The sequence below is a fragment of the Diorhabda sublineata genome, chromosome 1 (assembly GCF_026230105.1).
Source record: "Diorhabda sublineata isolate icDioSubl1.1 chromosome 1, icDioSubl1.1, whole genome shotgun sequence".
Lineage (NCBI taxonomy): Eukaryota > Metazoa > Arthropoda > Insecta > Coleoptera > Chrysomelidae > Diorhabda > Diorhabda sublineata.
In genome coordinates, this window is record NC_079474.1 from 33,517,443 (window position 1) to 33,532,265 (window position 14,823).

The 14,823-nt window shown below is 34.8% G+C and overlaps 1 protein-coding gene across 7 annotated transcripts in view; it reads right to left on the reverse strand.

Annotated features, from left to right (window-relative positions):
* The window catches only part of LOC130446291 (synaptotagmin-7), a 263,793-nt gene that overhangs the window by 39,855 nt on the left and 209,115 nt on the right, over window positions 1–14,823 (reverse strand). Inside the window, exon 1 of one of the 7 annotated variants that reach the window (XM_056782860.1) lies at window positions 13,726–13,894. The exons of the other annotated variants lie outside the window; for them this stretch is intronic. The gene's annotated coding sequence lies outside the window, so the exon portion shown is untranslated. Of the gene's footprint in view, window positions 1–13,725; window positions 13,895–14,823 lie in introns of those variants that run through there. 7 annotated transcript variants of the gene reach the window in all.

The following is a 14,823-nucleotide window of genomic DNA, read 5'->3' on the forward strand; positions in this document are numbered from 1 at the left end:
CCTCGAAAGTTGGATAAATATTCGTCTGTAAAACGACGTCAATTCAAAATATGGAGAACATTTTTCGCGTGCAAACAACATAAACCTGCCATTTGTTTATTTCATCGTTTTTTTGGTGGGAAAAACAAATTTATCAAAATATTTCGTCGCCGTTGTTTGAAATATATATGAATATATGAAATTGTTTCGAATAAATTTATCGCTCTGACGAATTTAGCTCCTGGATGGTTCCTATTTAATACCCAATAGTAAACTACCAGCATCGCTAGAATCCATTTACTTGAAACGCTTTTTTATCTAGAAAATGACCTGATGGAAGCTCTATTCCCAACCCAACCCAACAACAACTCGCTAATAAATTCTTTGCACCAAGAAAATTTGTCACAAAGTTTTCCTAAATCGTTAATTTTTCCGTAAATACAGAATTTTTTATCAATTCATTGATTTCATGTCAAAAGAAAATATAATTGTATATTGGATTCGCCGTTTTATATACCTACATCTCGTCGAAACTTGTATCAAGTCGTAACGGTGTAGTTGGTAAGGTTGTCAAAGTGCTTTATTTCCAATACGGAGATCGGAGGTTCGAATCCTCTGTCGAAAGCAACTTTTATCTAATAATCTACTTGCTTTTAATCCAAAGGAGAGATACAAGGCTGTTTAAGATGACTCGAATCCACTATTTTCAATAATTAACAATTTGTTTCGCTGGGATTTAGAATTATTGAAAGATCACCCGCATGCGGGGGGCTCCTGTGAAGGTTACTATTCCAGAAAACATTAAATTAGCGTTTTAAGTGACTGACACCAGAAAATAAAAGAAAAGTACCAAAAAAAGTTGGGGCTATAATATTTTGGGTCTGCGGGAGTATCCTTTTGATTATCTGTAAGGAATCAAATACAAATTTGAACGCGGCGTTTACTCTGACTAAGGTAGTTGAGTCAAAGAGACTCTTACTTCATGACAATGTTTGAGTCCTTACAGTTTCTTTTTTCAAGGCTACTGTACACGAATGTGGCTTCACAGAAATTGAACATCTACCATATAGTCCTGATCTCAACTTATCCGATTATTATTTGTTCTCAAAACATGATGATCCATGCAGTGTACGAAAATTCCGACTCTAGACCATACTTCATCTTTTCATAGGTCTATGAATAAGAATTACTGCGAGGGTTGAAATTAGATTTTCAAATTCTGGAAATTGATTATTTCAGTTCCATTATGTAGCAAATTCCAATTTTTTGAACAAGTAATTTAGGCTTTTTTGAGCTAACTTTCTTCAAACTCATATTCATCGATTCGCTACAAATAGCGGTCCGAACCATGAACTTTTGATTCGTGTACAGCAACCGACATTGCACTTTCCTTCAATAGATCAAATTCTTAACACCAGTCCGGCAAAAAAATAGGGAACCGAAAATTTGTTTTCTTCTTAATATAATTAAGAATGGAAAGAAATCATTTAATCAGTCTGAATAGAAACTAAAACGGTGTCGTCGTTGAGATTAACAACTTTTAGTTGTGTACGTTTGTTTATTGATCCACCCAAGCCTTGAGGAATGCGTGGAATCCTACAGGTGTAGCATAAATTATAAACGTATAATCAGCTTTGTGAATAAAGAAATTAAAATGTTAATTAGTATAACATATGAAATAATTGTAATTTATAACCGACTAAGTGCCAAAGTATGTTATATACATATTAGAATATAAAAGGATTACATATACGAGGATGGTTCCAGAAGTTCCTTGTCCAAAAAAAGCGATTCACGATACCATTTTTTAAATAGGAATCGTCAAGTACTTCAACGTAGATATTAACTGTAGACATCACCTCTTCAATGTTGGAAGCTACTTTTACAAGTTTTATAACAGAAAATAATCCGAGAGGACTAAATCTGGCGAATAGAGTGCGTGAGGTAGCGATTCAAATTTTAATTCATCAATTTTTGACCATTATAACGGATATGTAAGGTAGTGCATTGTCTTGATGAAACGACACTTTCTTCTTAGCCAAATATGGCCATTTTAGCTTAATTACGTTGCAATAATTCTGCATAATAATCGCCGTTGATAGTTTTTCCTTTTTCAAGACAGTCGATGAAAATTATCCCAAGAGCATCTCAAAATAACGACGACATGAACTTGCCTGCACATAGAACAGTCTTTCCTACTTTGGAACTGGTTCTACCTTTTGAATCAATTGTTTTGATCTGTGATGGAGACATCTTATCGATGCTGTGATCAAACGCGGTAACCATCTCGTCCACAGTTTCAGTCGACGATCATTCAGTGGTTTTTAATCTTCATTTAAACAATCAAGAGGGTTGTCTAGTAGAAACAATCATCCACACAGGCAGTGTTAAAAATGGTAAAGACCCTTCTCGATGCAACCTCCTGAGACGAGGAAAGAGATGTTGCTGTTGGAGTTGTTGAACGATGCTATTGACATAAGAATCAGAGATAAACATCAGGATGTATAGTCATTGATTCCAGTATATTAAGAGCGATTTGGCTAAAACTATTAAACAGAAAATAAATGATTGATAAGGGACACGAAAGACTAAATCCAGAAGATCAATCGTATTGCAAAAAGAAGAAGATACCATCGAGCTTCTTCTCTGCTGGTGCTTGTTTCCAAAGGATATAACAATGAACCTACGGCTTTGGGTGAGCTATGCTCAAAGATCGAGGTTGCTTGTACCAATCTAACCTAAACACGAATCCAAACACGCTCATTATACATATAAATCTGCGAAAAGTTGAATAATTTAGACCCAAATACATTTAAATATAACGAAAAAGTTTTGATAGGTTTCATTGGAAGTTCTCCAATTTTCTATGATCAGAATAAAGGTCCTTACAGAGTCCTAGCAATTATTTTTCCGATGATTAGTGATGTATGAAGAAACCAATCTTATTCTGCTGTGAAACGACACGAATGTTTCTAAAAACATCTTAAAGAGCAAACAATAAAAAGACAATTAAGTAAAGACAAAACTCGAATTTTATTTTAGGTTGCACAACCAATCAAATCGATCTGTCGTTTACAATCTATCGAATGTTAAATGGTACAATTACCTAATAACACAGTTGAGAAACACGAAAAAAAAAATCCTTAAAAAAGTCCTAGTTCTTGAGACCCGGGTGTAAGCGTGCCGTGCAAAATTCGGTTCGCAATATAAAGGCATTTCTAAGACAGAAACGGACTTCGTCTGAATCGTTTGAAACCGTATTGAAGTTTGGACATAAATCTATTAGCTCTAAATTGACTCACCACTATAAGTTAGCTATCAAACGTCAACCTTTACACATCTTTGTTAACTACAAAACCAGAATTCTACCTGAAAATTGATGAAACAACAGATGAAACTGCTCAAGCGGTCATTCCATTGCGATGAGGCTGGAGTAACCAGTGCGTTCAACATGAATAAGTCTGCTGTTTCCACAGTTTACCGTCTTTACCAAGAGACTGGTCACTTACATCGAAGGACACGGTCCCAGAGAAAAAAGTGCTTGTCCAAAAGATATGACTGATTCATTATCAGCACATCGCTGCGAAATGGGGTCCTCATTGGTACAATAAGAGCTCAGGAGTGGCTGGACAAGCAGAAGAACACTTAATGCAGCTAACCTTGAGCTTAAAAGTCCAGCTACTGGCCCCAAATTAACCCCAACCCATCGAGCAGCATCTATGGTTTGTCAGAGAACATGTTGATTCGAATGATGAACAATTGGGCTTCGTTCTCTTTTCAGACGAATGCAGAATATGCTTGCATGGGAGCTCTAGAAGAGGAGGAATCTAAAGAAAAACTAGAGATAGAAATATAGAAAACGTGGCTTTTTCAAGAGGTTTGAATGGGTAGTTCTATTGAAGCTAAAACCGAGTTGGTTTGCCAGAGAACATGTTGATTCGAATGATGAACAATTGGGCTCCGTTCTCTTTTCGGACGAATGCAGAATTTGCTTGCATGGGAGCTTTAGAAGAGGAGGAATCTAAAGAAAAACTGGAGGCAGAAACAAAGAAAACGTGGCTTTTTCAAGAGGTTTGAATGGGTAGTTCTATTGAAGCTAAAACCGAGTTGGTTTGCCAGAGAACATGTTGATTCGAATGATGAACAATTGGGCTCCGTTCTCTTTTCAGACGAATGCAGAATGTGCTTGCATGGGAGCTTTAGAAGAGGAGGAATCTAAAGAAAAACTGGAGGCAGAAACAAAGAAAACGTGGCTTTTTCAAGAGGTTTGAATGGGTAGTTCTATTGAAGCTAAAACCGAGTTGGTTTGCCAGAGAACATGTTGATTCGAATGATGAACAATTGGGCTCCGTTCTCTTTTCGGACGAATGCAGAATTTGCTTGCATGGGAGCTTTAGAAGAGGAGGAATCTAAAGAAAAACTGGAGGCAGAAACAAAGAAAACGTGGCTTTTTCAAGAGGTTTGAATGGGTAGTTCTATTGAAGCTAAAACCGAGTTGGTTTGCCAGAGAACATGTTGATTCGAATGATGAACAATTGGGCTTCGTTCTCTTTTCGGACGAATGCAGAATGTGCTTGCATGGGAGCTTTAGAAGAGGAGGAATCTAAAGAAAAACTGGAGGCAGAAACAAAGAAAACGTGGCTTTTTCAAGAGGTTTGAATGGGTAGTTCTATTGAAGCTAAAACCGAGTTGGTTTGCCAGAGAACATGTTGATTCGAATGATGAACAATTGGGCTCCGTTCTCTTTTCGGACGAATGCAGAATTTGCTTGCATGGGAGCTTTAGAAGAGGAGGAATCTAAAGAAAAACTGGATGCAGAAACAAAGAAAACGTGGCTTTTTCAAGAGGTTTGAATGGGTAGTTCTATTGAAGCTAAAACCGAGTTGGTTTGCCAGAGAACATGTTGATTCGAATGATGAACAATTGGGCTTCGTTCTCTTTTCGGACGAATGCAGAATGTGCTTGCATGGGAGCTTTAGAAGAGGAGGAATCTAAAGAAAAACTGGAGGCAGAAACAAAGAAAACGTGGCTTTTTCAAGAGGTTTGAATGGGTAGTTCTATTGAAGCTAAAACCGAGTTGGTTTGCCAGAGAACATGTTGATTCGAATGATGAACAATTGGGCTTCGTTCTCTTTTCAGACGAATGCAGAATGTGCTTGCATGGGAGCTTTAGAAGAGGAGGAATCTAAAGAAAAACTGGAGGCAGAAACAAAGAAAACGTGGCTTTTTCAAGAGGTTTGAATGGGTAGTTCTATTGAAGCTAAAACCGAGTTGGTTTGCCAGAGAACATGTTGATTCGAATGATGAACAATTGGGCTCCGTTCTCTTTTCGGACGAATGCAGAATTTGCTTGCATGGGAGCTTTAGAAGAGGAGGAATCTAAAGAAAAACTGGATGCAGAAACAAAGAAAACGTGGCTTTTTCAAGAGGTTTGAATGGGTAGTTCTATTGAAGCTAAAACCGAGTTGGTTTGCCAGAGAACATGTTGATTCGAATGATGAACAATTGGGCTCCGTTCTCTTTTCGGACGAATGCAGAATTTGCTTGCATGGGAGCTTTAGAAGAGGAGGAATCTAAAGAAAAACTGGATGCAGAAACAAAGAAAACGTGGCTTTTTCAAGAGGTTTGAATGGGTAGTTCTATTGAAGCTAAAACCGAGTTGGTTTGCCAGAGAACATGTTGATTCGAATGATGAACAATTGGGCTTCGTTCTCTTTTCGGACGAATGCAGAATGTGCTTGCATGGGAGCTTTAGAAGAGGAGGAATCTAAAGAAAAACTGGAGGCAGAAACAAAGAAAACGTGGCTTTTTCAAGAGGTTTGAATGGGTAGTTCTATTGAAGCTAAAACCGAGTTGGTTTGCCAGAGAACATGTTGATTCGAATGATGAACAATTGGGCTTCGTTCTCTTTTCAGACGAATGCAGAATGTGCTTGCATGGGAGCTTTAGAAGAGGAGGAATCTAAAGAAAAACTGGAGGCAGAAACAAAGAAAACGTGGCTTTTTCAAGAGGTTTGAATGGGTAGTTCTATTGAAGCTAAAACCGAGTTGGTTTGCCAGAGAACATGTTGATTCGAATGATGAACAATTGGGCTCCGTTCTCTTTTCGGACGAATGCAGAATTTGCTTGCATGGGAGCTTTAGAAGAGGAGGAATCTAAAGAAAAACTGGATGCAGAAACAAAGAAAACGTGGCTTTTTCAAGAGGTTTGAATGGGTAGTTCTATTGAAGCTAAAACCGAGTTGGTTTGCCAGAGAACATGTTGATTCGAATGATGAACAATTGGGCTCCGTTCTCTTTTCGGACGAATGCAGAATTTGCTTGCATGGGAGCTTTAGAAGAGGAGGAATCTAAAGAAGAACTTGAGATAGAAATAAAGAAAACGTGGCTTTTTCAAGAGGTTTCAAGAAGTTCTATTGAAGCTAAAACCGAGTTGGTTTTTATTGAAACTGGCAGTGGAGCGGGGAGATTAACGGCGAACCGATTAATTTTTTCTAAGCCAGTTCCATCAACGAAAACTTCATCCTTATACAAGACAATGTCCGTCCACTTAACGTACTGCAGTATTTACATAATGTCGAAATTGCCGCTATGAATTGGCTCGGAGAAATCTTGTACTAGTCACGAAATTAAACCTCTAAACTTTTTCTTTAGTTTAGAATGTGTTGAAACATATATAATGACATAATTTAGTGTATAAAGTTTGATTATAATCATTAATATGATCATATCTATTCTGAATGCTTGAAATTAACGTTCTATTTTTATTTATCAGCGAGCCGATCCAACCCTAGTTTTCCTTTTATCCGCACCCTTAAGTGCGATCGATCTAGTCGCAGCCGGGTCCTCATCGCAGTTGTATGTTGTATTTATGCTTCTTTGTGGTTTGATGACACTCCACTCTCACTTGGAGTAATTCTATATTACACCCAGATGACTTTAACTCGCTCTTTTAAGTTATTCAACAGCCATTTGTTTCGGTGCCTGATGAGATTGATGAAAATTGATAAAAATTGATAAAAAAGAATATTTAAGTTCAAATTTCGCAATTAAAATCACTATTTTTTTAAAAGTTAATATACAAGGTATGATTAAAAAGTTGATATTTAAATCAGTGAAAACTTCGGGTGTTTACACGAGTTTTTGCAATTCCATCGTGAAAATCATGTTGAAAAAAGTACCCAAAAAGCAAATAAAATATTAAAATCTGTCTATGTGTGTGTTTTTAAGCGGTATGAGAAATTTTAAAGCTAAAATAAGGAACAAACTTTCATCGTAGATGAAATGAAATATGTTGATGATCTTGCAACAGCTTTGCTGTAAGAAGAAGGCTTATTTTCACTTTTTTTCCAACTTTTCCTTCTCCTATTCTGAAAAATCTGTTTTTACTTTTCGAACTTGTCGTACTGGTTATATAGATAAGGATGATTTCTCGACAGTATCAGCTTTAACTTTCAATATTTGTTTAGCAACGATGATTACCTATCGAAATTTTGGTCGAACATTTTTCGTCTTTTTACATTTTGTTTTTTAATTGAATGTCAACCCAGTATATTCGTAATAGTATAGATTTTGGTATATTAGTATAGTAAAACCTTTAAAAGAATAAATTAATTATAGATAATAGGAAATTCTATCGTGAAAATCAATTTGAAGAAAGTACCCAAAAGGAACTTGAAATATTTAAATCTGTGGTGATAATAAATTAATTTTGGACACGTGGTGAAAAATTTCAAAGAGAAAATGAGGAATAGACATTCATCAATATTCAAAAGTACATGAAAATATACTCAAAATAGACAAATCTGTGACGATATGAAACATGGGCCAATACAACAACGCGTCGTGCCAAAAAACGTTTTTTATTTAAGAGTTTTTGGGTGAAAATGTTAATATAAATAACTGATAAAACAAATTATTCAAATTGATCATCTTCAAATAATAAAACTAATTGTCAAATTCTTTCATATTTGTAAGTCAAATGTCAATTAATATAATCTAAAAACAGGAATGCGTCTTTTCCTATCTTTAACCACCTGTCAAAATGTCGATAGATTTTGTTATAGAATAAAGCTTCAATCTATAATTTCAAAGAAAATAATTAAAAGAGTTTATTGAAAAGAAGTTATGTTTAATATAAAAAAATATAAATATGTTCCGTATTCTTTCTTTACTTTACGTGCCTCATGATTTACAAAATGGAGGGTGTATCGTCAATAATGTCAAAGTTTATCTGCAAAATAAATATTTGTTTAGGTTAGGTTAGGTTAGGAATACTCGCTAGTATTTTTTACACTGTAAAATAGAGAAGATCACATGAAAAACAATTTTGGAAGAGTGTTTCCTAGCCATAGCCTATCAAACACTTTTTTGGGGTCGTATAAAAATATTGTCCAAGGCATTACCAATATAATAAAATAGATTTGCCACAGACGCAAGATTTTTAAATATGTTGACGTTTTTAGTTTTGCTTCTCAATAGCTTGATGATAATTTCACTAAAAATCTTCTAATTTAACCTAACCTCACTCCATTGATCTTAAATTTAACAAAACATCGAATTTCTAACAGCAAGGAAAAAATGTTTTCGTTCCGTAGGTGCAATTCAAACAAATTTCTGTTTTCTTTGGACATTTCAAAGACGATGTATTTCAAAGGGAAAGTGATAGATCCCTTGATACTACGAAGCAAAAGGGACAAACTTTCTAGATATTTAAGAGAATCTTGTTTTCTAATAGAAAAAAAAAATTTCATCAATGAAATATATTGGATAACACGCTTCAAATATTATTACCAGGGATTAAATACAATCCATGGGATTTTTTGAAGTTATTTTCGATACCCACAATGGTTCTCAAACTTTTATACCTTCTGGACTACATCCAAGATATTACTGGTTACTACATTTCAACGTTATTCCCAAAACTCGTCAACAAATATCACGATCTGTTAATCAATAGAGTTTACCTAGACTTTACTTTAGAAATCACTGATCTAACGAAGAAAATTTGTGTAGACTCTTGTCGAGTCTTCTGATCTTCTCCCAATCTGATTGACGGTCATTGATTATCGAATGGAATGCCTGTGTCTATATATTTGGTCCTTAGATTTATTGATTCTAGAATTCTTAGGATACCAGTTATATTTTTGAGCTTCAATTTTCGTCTGGATTAGCTTTTGGGCGCCTCTAAACGACTCTTCTTTCTCCATATGGTGAAGGAGTGATATGTTTAGCATCGTCTCTAAGGCTGTTGCAGATCAGAATACGAAGTTTCCTTTCCACAAAATAAAGACTAGTAAGTTTTTTTAAATGGATAAAACCAAGGAACTATCGGTTGAAACTTGTGCATTAATCTAAATTAAAAAAAAAATCGACTTAACGTAGACTACAACATGAAAAAATACGCATCCAGAAGATTTGGAGAAGCTGGTCCTTTTGGAAGACGTCAAAATTAAATAAAGATATTGCGGTGGGTAAAAAAACATGAAAATTGGACGCACGAAGACAGAGAATGGCGGAAAATTTAATTTCCAACATGACAACGATCCCAAGCATTCCTCCAAGCTGTGTAAAGTGTATTTGAAAGGAATGATTTGGTCGTAGCATCTAATCCAATTATTGTGGAACAAATTGAATAAGGAAATCAGAAATTTGTCGAAATTGCAACAGAGTATGTATAAATTGTGCAAACAAACTATAGGGTGGACAAAAAGCATCACATTTAAGTCTGGTCTGTTGCATGGCTCAGTTCTATCTGAGCTGTGATTTATCCAATGAGTTTAATAACTATTTAGTGTATCTTAATTTAAGTTAGACCTTGGAATAAGTGGCATTGGCTCTGTAAATTTCCCTGTCTATATGACTGCTTCAAGTAAGTGTTTTATCTAGAATGATTCCTGGAAGTTTTACTTGAGTTCCATCAAGGGTTGTTGCACGTAAAGTTGCCTTTCTTCTTCTTGTTGATTGAGAGATGGTCTTAGCCGCTCGAATTTTTAATTATGTTAGGGTTCTTAAATAAAGAATAAGAGTTGAAGAGGAGTTGGAGTTTCAGTTTAAAAACTTCACGTTTTTCATAGCGTTGTAGAGACTATGAACAAGTTTTGAGCATCAATATGTTAACAAAGAAACAAGGCAGACGTTATTCTAATCGAAAAAATCTTTTTTGATAGTTCAAGGATCAGGGTTGCTCGTTTTTATAACTATATCGTCAAGTTATATGATTAATGATTTATATTAAATACGTTTTTTATTATAAATGGCAAAAGTAGGAACGAACCAACCCCTATAATTCAACAGTTAAATTTGTTCAAAAAAGGGATGATAAATCGTCAACATTCACATCGGATGGCGCACTGGGTATTGACCTAAAACCAAATAGGGGTGGACATTTTCAATGAATTATGGTTGTATTGTGGTTTCTCCTTCGATTGAATTGATATTTTGTCGATTTATCAAATGGTTTGAGCACGAGGATATTGGATAAAAAAACGTGGAAACTGTAAAATATCATTAAGAATTAGCTGATTCATTTAATATGTTATACACATCACGATCACCCTCTACAAAAGTTGATCAAAATATAAAACAAAAATATAATCAATATACACCATTCTCCACATACCCTCAGTTAATAAAGTACGGGGTTCTAATAGAAAATAACAAACGACGTTTTGAAAGATTATCTAATTTCCTTTCGAGCGTTTTCTGATCTGTTTTCATATCCTTTCAAAAGCTATAATCGATATGAAACGCTACGTAAAGCATTTATCAAAAAATAAAGTTTTTCAATAAAAGTAGACTTGTGATTAATATTGGAATTTAAGCCATTGTGAAACGTATAAGAATATAAAGAGGTTTTATACAAATTCAGGATAATTAAGAAGATATATTGAATTTTTTGTGTCATAATTCGGCGAATTGTCAACAATAATCTAATACATATCATCATTATTAATAAAAAATGAAAGAAGCATAACTAATTTTGATACTATTGATCTATTCATACGATTTTTTAAGAATTTTACGAGTTTATTCAAAATTTCCGTTGCCAGGAACTCTTTTAAGCGAAAGCCCACGTAAACTGTCTATGTAACAGACCTTCCATTTAACCTACAGTGCTAATTACGTTCTGTGATTCGTTTTTTGTGTGCTAAAAACGTTCCTCTGGTTGACATTGACGAACGCACAAGCTTCCATGACGAACGTTCTAACCGGTTATCGTTTCCGGACGAAGTGATTGCGATCAGCCAGATGAACCTTGTTGTCTTCATGTGGGACTCGGAAAACGCATTACAACGAACTCTATCTATCTATTGAAGAAGTCCACAAATTTATTCATGCTTTCGGAACCGATGGCGAGGATTTTAGAACTTTGTTGTCATTGGGGACTAGTACTGAACTCACTGAACGGGTCGAGAAATTTCAGCTTAACTGGGTGTATTATCAGCCACCGGAATCAAAAAAATGATTCTGTCAGTGGAAATGCCGAAGCCGAAGAAATTTAAGTAAATTCTGTGTGCAGGCAAAGTGTTGGCTAGTACCTATTGGGACAGGAAAGGGTTGTTGTTGTGTAAGCCTTCTGGAATAATTACTGCGAATCGCTACTGTGAGACGTTGAAGGACTCAAAAGTACTGGTACCACACTCCCCTTTTAGACCAGATTTGGCCCAGTGATGACCATCTCTCTCTCAGAAACTATGTTCTATTTGATATTAATTGCTGAGTTGTATACTTTTAGATTTTCTAGTAAATCAATTACCTCTTGTATTGGAAAAATTTCCACGTCATCCACGTCAATGGCTTGCTCAAAGTAGCCAATAAAGTCAAACGATTTCAATGGAATGATTCATCCTATATTAGATTCCATGAATATTAACGAAATAAATAATTTCTCTTACATTGTACAGGGTATTGAACTTGTTTTGATTTTTATGAAAAATTGGTTATAAATTATTAAATACCCTGTGGAGGTATATCATTGTAATGGACTGATTTCAAATATACAATAAAATATAAGGTGTGACATTTATAAAAATGGAACTTTGATATGGCACAGAATTCTGGAAGACTCCATAAAATTGTAGATTATTTCAAAATGATGGCTAGAATCCTTCAAATTTTCGAACTTTATCACAATAAAACGTGATTATGGGACCTTATTTAATGCTAAAGTTTTGATATGGTTGTTCTGAAGTGATAGTAATGAATAAGTTTAGAAGACGTTCATATTTCTAAATAATCTTTTACATAATCCTACCAAAACTTCTGGATGGAAATATTTTGGCGAGTAAATTTAACCGAAAGATTAACGATGAAATTTTGTAATTAGTATAGAAGACGTTATTAACATGCTAATGACTTAATTAATCAAGCCTGTACTGTATTAAGAATTCAATATCTTAATACAGGGACGGGCACAGTTCAATTCAAGAACGTTTTAAGGGAAATTAAATGGTCGAAAAAGCTGAAAGAGCAGCTGTGCTTAAAATAATGAAACTACTCTTGCAATCACAAGATTTCAGTCATTTTCTTCACGAATCCTATCAGAAATACCAAAACGAAGAAAATTTATTATTGGTCTAGGCGTGAATCCGATTGATGTGGACAAAATATCCATTTCAATGTCAATAATCAAAGAAACAGTCATCCTAGATCATTGAGGCGCTGTAAAAGCTACAATTATAAAATGAGTTGTGTCACCATGAGCATTACGGATGATCCGGAGTGCCACTGGTGCATGGAGGATGACGAAACTGCAGATCACGTTATCTGGGAGTGTCCTGCACCTGCACAAACCCCACAACCTGCTTAACGACATCAAAGGGTTCGACTTAAAGGACATCGGATTTTGGTAACGTCAAGTGGTTCACGGAGGGTCTATCTGAAGGTCTATGTGCTCAACGGCTTCAACGGCCGCCCGAGAGAAGTAAATTGTGTTAATGATGAAAAAGTTCTTGCCCACTCTATAGTTTGCATAAAATTGTATATAATTTTGTAACTTTCTCCTCTAGAAAAGTAGTTCAAGTGCAGGACGAATTTTTAAAAATGCAAAACGATCCAGGCCCTGACTTATCATGACTCTTAGTTTGTTGTATATAACTCATATTAGAAGATAAATAAATAATTTGGCCGATGAAATCGTCTTTGGCTTTTTCGGATCAGGTTCGCACTTTGCAATCCATTGTATTGATAATTTATTCATTTCGGGATTGTACTGTAAAAAATTATTTTCCATAAACCGCGTCAAGGCTTGGGAAATATTTTTTTCACATGCGATAGCCTCTTCTAAACCTCAATCCAATGGTTAACCAGTACCATTTGAACGTTTTAAACTGTATCGCTAGTTGTTGCAGTTTTTGGTCGTCCCAAATGCTACCAAAACGTCTATCGTGAAAATGTAGTAACTTTGAGAACGGTTTAAGCGGACATGAGGCTAAAACATGCTGTTAATCACTTTAGATTTAGCCTATTAATGTTTACATCCGCTCTATTTACCAGATTTAGCACTACATAAATTCTAGCTTAACCCGTAAAATGAAATTTGTGGTTTAACGAAAAATTTTTGATAAGATTCCTGGCAATGAAATTAATTTAATGTTTTCAATAAAAATATTTCAATATTTTGATTCGCTACAATTAAAAGATTTCGAAATATTTCTATGAGGCTGATTTGGCAGCGCATAAAAATTTCGGTTGCAGCATATTTGCTTGTCGAATATCATCAAATATTTTAAACAAAATTTCATACGTTTCTTTGTGGATCGATAAATAGGTTGAATGATTGACACCCTCACAGATTCACAACCGAAAATCACAACCGACAGTTTACCGTAAATTTTATACAAAAAAAAATCAATTGAAAAACGAGGAAAAAAGTGTCCGCACTTACACAAAATCGAAAGTGGGAAAACAAGTGAAACGCGACGTCCACGAGCAACTGCGGGGCGAAGCGCAACTGTCAGGCATGGCCTACTACCACTTGTGGATCGGCTTCGGCAGCGGAATCGCGGAATCGTAGAAGGGATCATGGGAATGGCTTCGGAATAGCAGATGGAAGAACTGATGCTTCGAATTACGATAATTTTTTAACCATATAATTTTTATATTAGACATTAAATAACCTTTAAGTAAACTTCTTATACAAATACAATTGAATATATATCAACAATTGTCTACATTTCACCAATATGATCTTTGTTAGTTCTTCAGCGAGACACCCTGTATATTCTTCTTTATGTACGTACCGTTTCTTCTTTTTATCTCGAAATAAATAACTGTGGTTCGCCATAGAAAATTAGAAAACGTAGAGATATTTTCAACAATAATATTAATCAATAAATATTTCAAATTTAATACTTAATTACAAAGAATATAATATAAAAATATAAGATAATAGGCTAGAAGTAATTAAATATTTTTAAGCAGAGCAATAACGCTTTTTTTTCACACCAATTACCTTGTCAGCTGTCAAACTGTCAATTATTGAAAAACTGGATTTATTCCAAATTACATAAATACATCGTACGAGTTATTTCATATCTAGTGAACTGTTACGAAAATTTAATTTCATGTCCCTTTGATTCGAGTAGATTTTAATTTAAGCTACTATATTAACAAGCATAGTTTGTAAACAGAAATGGCACGAGTTCGGTATTTAGCGCGGATTATCTTGTAATGAAAACGTTCAATAATATACTGAAACTATTATAACAATTTGACTACTTATTTTTGGAATTATTGTGTATTTATACTATAAGGAAACGTTCAATATTGATGGTTGTCAAACAATTACTAAACAAAATGGCGTCTTACAACTTTAAACAAATGTTGTATAGATTGTGTACTT